The sequence below is a fragment of the Merops nubicus genome, unplaced genomic scaffold (assembly GCF_000691845.1).
Source record: "Merops nubicus isolate BGI_N331 unplaced genomic scaffold, ASM69184v1 scaffold11838, whole genome shotgun sequence".
Lineage (NCBI taxonomy): Eukaryota > Metazoa > Chordata > Aves > Coraciiformes > Meropidae > Merops > Merops nubicus.
The window spans coordinates 1,184-6,998 of record NW_008627788.1 but is presented as its reverse complement, the minus strand read 5'-3'; positions in this window follow the sequence as shown (position 1 = coordinate 6,998).

Below are 5,815 nucleotides of genomic sequence, written 5' to 3'. Positions count from 1 at the left end.
TTTCCCCAAACTTGCTTTGTAGACTTCCAACTTATGGTTCTACTACATCCATAAGGATGGACACTATATAGAGCGTAACATGGTCTGTTTACCAGGTGCCTGAGCTCTAACTTGATTGATGACACATTTCACTGTGCCATACCCTTGAAGAGAAAAATAACCACATCTGTCTTCACACAAGTCACCATTTACATGTCTCTGCCACCTAGGAAATATGAATAGGTAGCAAGGTCACAGCAGTCTTGTCTTTTTCACATGAAAGGACTTCTTGTTCTTTTCTTTTTTCTGTTTTTGCTGAGAGTCGTTCCAAGAAAAGAGAGCTTGCAGCAAGGTCCCAAATTGGCCTTTAACTGTCACCAGATGGAGGGACAATTCACCAAGAGACAGTGTAAAGCAGTGGGGGGAACGCTTGTTTTTTCATTTGGTCTTGTACATTTGGGATTTCTGGTCCTAGGGGAAAAAAGTACATGTTATTATCTCTTCTCCTCACCTCTTCAAGACATTTCAAACAGCACATGGAGACCTCATTTTGCTATACTCAGGGCTTTCATGCACTAATTCAGATACAGCAGAGGTTTTAAGACAGTCCTGTTCTTCAGACAGTCTCATCATACTGTCCATTGGCACTCAGCCATGTTATCTTCACATTTTTTGAACAGTCAACAAAAAATAACCAATGAAGAAGCTTTAAGTCAGTTTTGAACACAGGCCTGTAGGCCTCATGACCAGAAGAGTCATACTGGTTGAAAGAAAGGTGCCCTTTTCTAATCTCATCTTACTGAAAAGACAGAACGTCACAAGACTAAGAGGAAAGAAGGAAGGACACTCTCTAAGATTCACTTCTATCAATTATTTATACCTGATAAGTCTAGATAAATAGTTTCATATCCAATAACACTATTATCTTTGTTAATACCCACAAACACTAAAGAGTCAAGATATATGTTATTTCCAGCTAAGTGCTCTAATGAGTGTGGCCTCAAACTGGTGATGTTAACATACAAATATATTAGAAGTATAGAATTAAAACAGAATCACAATTGTACTTTAGATACATTTTGTCACCTTCACTTTTGTAAAACTCCCACTAAAACAGAAAATAATGTTCATATACCTTGCAGCAAAACGGAAAGAGAAAACTATTATTCAATCTAATTCAGCTTACTTGCCATATTCAGTTTTAATACTAATGCCTAGTGTGCATTACAAGAAAAGTACTTCCTCTTCTGGTACACCAAATACTAAAGATGTGTATATGAAAAGTGGTGAAGTGTTTCAAACTTAATCTGAACTGAACACATATAGTCAGATTCTAAACAGAAGGTCTAGACAGCAGGACAACAGGATAAAGCTTTCTCAGAGTAGTTACTGAAGCTTCAATGATGGACCTCAGTTGAAAATCTGAAAAACTATCTGCAACACTGAATTTTAAGTTGGTTTTTTTTTCCTTTAAAAAAAAAATAAATAAAACTTCACACACATATATATAATAATGTATCTTCGTCAGTGCAGGAAACTAAGTAACTTAATTGAGGCAAGCTGTATGTAAAGTAGTTTCTCACAAAAAAAAAAGGGCAGGAGGAAATAATTTGTGTTTATAAACCATATGCATTCTATTTTCATATATTTATTTATCTATTTTTTGGTGAAACCCCTAACAGACACCAAAAGGACAAAGTATTTCACAGAAGCGATGTTAACAAATAAAAAAAAAAAAAAAAAAGAGACTGGTTTCCTGTGGAAACAAAAGAGACAGAGATAGGCATAATCGTATTTTATTTCCTTACCAACTGCAATTTCACAGGAAATTACTCAGTTGAAAAGTAAAACCCCTGAGCAATACTTTTAAACACAATATATGTAATTTTCAAAGGCCCCTGCATCCTTCACCTGCTTTTATCTTTTACTTCAAGAATACCTGCCAGGTTTGATAAGCATGTTTAGAGCCTTCAACTCCATTTAAGTCAATATAATCTGAAAAAGCAGCCAGTACAAACTTGGGAACTTCTACACTATACAAGAGACCAAAACACCCACTACAGCGTAAGTTGCGTTTTCTATAACCTCTTAGAATCTCCAAAGGCTAGCATATCTAGAACATCATCAGGAAATCTTGCTGAAGCATCAATAAAAGATGCAAAGTACTAAGAACAACATCTGCAGTTAAGCAAGCACAGAAATATTTGTTATTTAGTATTTCCTCAAATTATTTTAAAAAGGACTATCTCCCTTCTTCACAGAAGAGCACAAAGTTTTCTGTATTTCAAGCTTGTTTTGGAAGATCAGTTTCAGATGACATATTAGTATATGAAGAATTCTGAGGGCATAGAGAATCTTATTTAGAGACTCATATAAACCGTTTAAAAATTATGTTTTCAGCTATTCAAGCTTGCACAAATTTAAATATTGTGAGGGAAGGAACAGCTTGGAGCTTTGCCTTATTTCTGCCCTGTTTTGCTCACAGCTATTCCCCTCAGGAGAGACAGGATCTGCCCTAGCCAGGGAAGGGTTCTTCAGAAGGGCATTTGACCTCAGCCTGTCAGTGACATCGCAAACACCATCATCAAAAGCAGTTGGTCTATTGCTACACCTCGTACCCTATTCACATTCATACATCATAAGCACTGAACCTAATGCCATCAGTAGACTGCCAACAGGGATTAGGATGGAAAGGCTAGGATCCTATTATGAAACAACAGAATAAATTTACTGCAGAGCAAAATGCCAGGGGCCCCCATGTCCTACAGTATCTGCACTATGCAGAGAGGGGAAAAAGGCAGCGTGTCTCTCTCACCTCTGGGCGAGATCATCGCATGCTGCAGAGAAAAAAAGCTTAAAATACACCATCTAGCCAGCACCTCTATCAATACCTGGACAGTTTTACCATTTGTTTGTTTTCAAAAAAAAGTCTTCCTGAAGTATTAATCTCTGTCAATCCTTGTGTTCTGTAAATTTTTCTTGCACATTCAAAGATAACTTGAAATCTAGCTTAATTATGAGGTAACTTTAAGAATAAATGAGTATATTCCCCAAAATGGGAGGCACTCCTTGTGCCCCATAACAGACTTGAACTCATAATCATTTAACAAAGGTGTTCAAATTGGACTGACAAACTCTCTACCATTGTAAAAGAAGAGCTTTTCTAACACCAACACTGTCTGCATTAGATTAGGTTTTTGGCAGTAATTAAGAAGTGGTGTTTTCAGTAATGACCCTCTTTGAGAGGAAAAAAAGTCTTCAAAAACTTTACAGATACCCTTCTTTCACATTTACTCATTGAAGCAAGCTAGCTTGCTGTTTTACACAGTCAGCCAACCTCAAAGACAAGCATCTTCTGTGTAAAGCCAAAAGCAACAGCAACTTCTCCAGTAAATATCACAATGCTTCTCCATTTTCAGAACAAAGCTCACATAAAATATTTTGTTCAGGTATTTTAAATAATCCAGTGTCAGGCACCTTGCAGATAGATCAGCAGCTTTTTTGAAAATGTCATGTGAAGTCTCTAAAGCCATCATAAAGGAGACAAACATGGCCATGCCTTAGGAGAGGGAGGCATGCACACACAGAGTGCCATCTCAGAAGACTGTGCTTTTTTCTTTTAAATCAACCTATAATAGTATGTAGCTAGCTAACTGAAGATCAGTCAAAAGGCCTACCTAAGACAAGTTTGCAAAAGATAACTTATTTTTTAAAGTTTTGAATTTACAAACACCTGACTTAGTGAGCTTTTTCTCGTAGAAATTTTGCATGTAACGCATTATTGATCTACTTTTTGATCTTTAAGCATTACCAAAATAATGACAACTAAATAAGTATAAGTAAACTGATATTCTGAAGTCACAGACTTCACTGACTTGAGATAACTGAATTACTTCATCCATTAACCGAGAAGGTGGATGTAATACATCAGGAGCTAGGACATAGATTGAGAATGTTCAGGGTAAAATTTATCAAAAAAGCTACTGTAATTTGTGGCCATTTTCTATTCTGCAGAGACAAATCACATAAACTTATTCTTAGTTAAGAAAATTACAGGTGTTACTTTATGCTGCCTGGCTGCAGCAGTTTAATTTTCACATCCTTGCATACACATAGGCAAGTTACTTATAAGTTCTTTGATAACGTCTTACCCAAGTTATGTCTTCTGATCTCAGTAACACCCCATCACAGCACTTAAAGTAAAATAAAATAAAAAATCCACCAACCAAGGCACTCCCCCACCCCCCACAAAACAACACAAACACTTGAGTTCCGATTGTGGTAATGAAGTCTTTGCAGTTTAAAAAACAAGTTCCCAGTAAGCAAAAATGCAAAATGCATCCCCCTGTGCAATGTCATACAGAATAGATGAAAACTATGTACTTACCTTCTCAGCAGCCAACAAAGAGAGATGTGTGGAAGTAAACAGCTTTTAAGAGATGAGTAGCACTCATTAGTTATTTCTCTTTCCTTAAAGAAAACTGGTGGCTGTTCTCCACGCCCTTTCCTTCAATTGGACACCAAAATTAGATTGACATATGTCCAGAGAAGCATCCTCAAAACAGCTAAAAGTAAATGCACTCAAAGAAGAGCTCTAGTGTCACAATAGCTTTTGCCAAGTCTCTGGTTTTGTCAGCAGCAACTAGCAATCAGAAATTATTAATTTTTCTGAGATTAAAAAGAGACTCAACACAATAGACTATGAAACCTGACTGATATCATCAAAATATGCTCAGTCTTCAAGCCACACACAGGAAGGGAAATGGCTTTGAGTTCTACATAATTTCTTCTTCTGATACTATAGATGTGAAAATAGTACTAACCTCAAAGCCCCCAGAACTTGCACAGAAAACTCCATTTGTATCATAAACAGTTATTTCCCAGAAACAAAATAGTTTTCTACTCAGGTCTGAGTAACAAAGCTATTAGTATAGATAAAAGTTCAAAATAATTATTTTTTTATGCACCTGCAAAAAGAAGACAATTATTTTACCTCATAACAGGAAACCTGACCTCAGGTAACAGTTGAAAGTTAAAATATTGTTTGGATTGGTTATCTCAATTCAGTCTGTTACAGAACCAACTCTCAGTAATTAAGTTCAAAATTACATAATTTTTTTTTTCAAAGCCTGGAAAAGAAGAGAGGCTGTTCTGGCAGATCAATCTCCTTTCTTGCTCCTGGCTTTACGAGATAAAACGTACATACAATGCAGAAGCCCTTCTTAGTGTTTTGAGTGTTTTAAAAAAAATGCTATTTTTAGCTGAAATTAACTGCAACTGCACTGCAATTTTATTCACATGGCAAAATTAATCAGCCTGCAATTTTATAACCTCATTAAGTTAAACAGATTCAAACACTTCCACCTGTGTAATGTCAAGTTTAATCATCTTCTTCAACCACTATCACTGACAAGACAGCAACTGTTAGTGGGGCACAAAGTTAAGCCCAAGAAAGAACATTTGGATGGCTTGGGTCATCATTTCAGGCAAAACTTTAACTAAGTAAAAGACCAGAAATAACCTGAGGATTGTAACAACCCACAATGACAGATTTATAGTATCAAAAAGCCAGGCTGAGGAACATTAGTCTTACTGCCAGTTTTCCCCTAATATTAACCAAAGCCTTAATTGTCATACTTTTATTGTACTTCTTCCTATCAGCCCTGGACGTGGAAAACTCCTGCAGTATTTTATATGCACTTAAGAATGTAACCAAGTTACAAGGTCCATGTTGGAAACAGGCCTGGAGAGGAGGGCACAGGGGTGGAGGCCACAGCTGAGGCTGATCACAGCAGCTGAGGCTTGTTGGCATCCTCAGGACTTGGAACTGCAACTC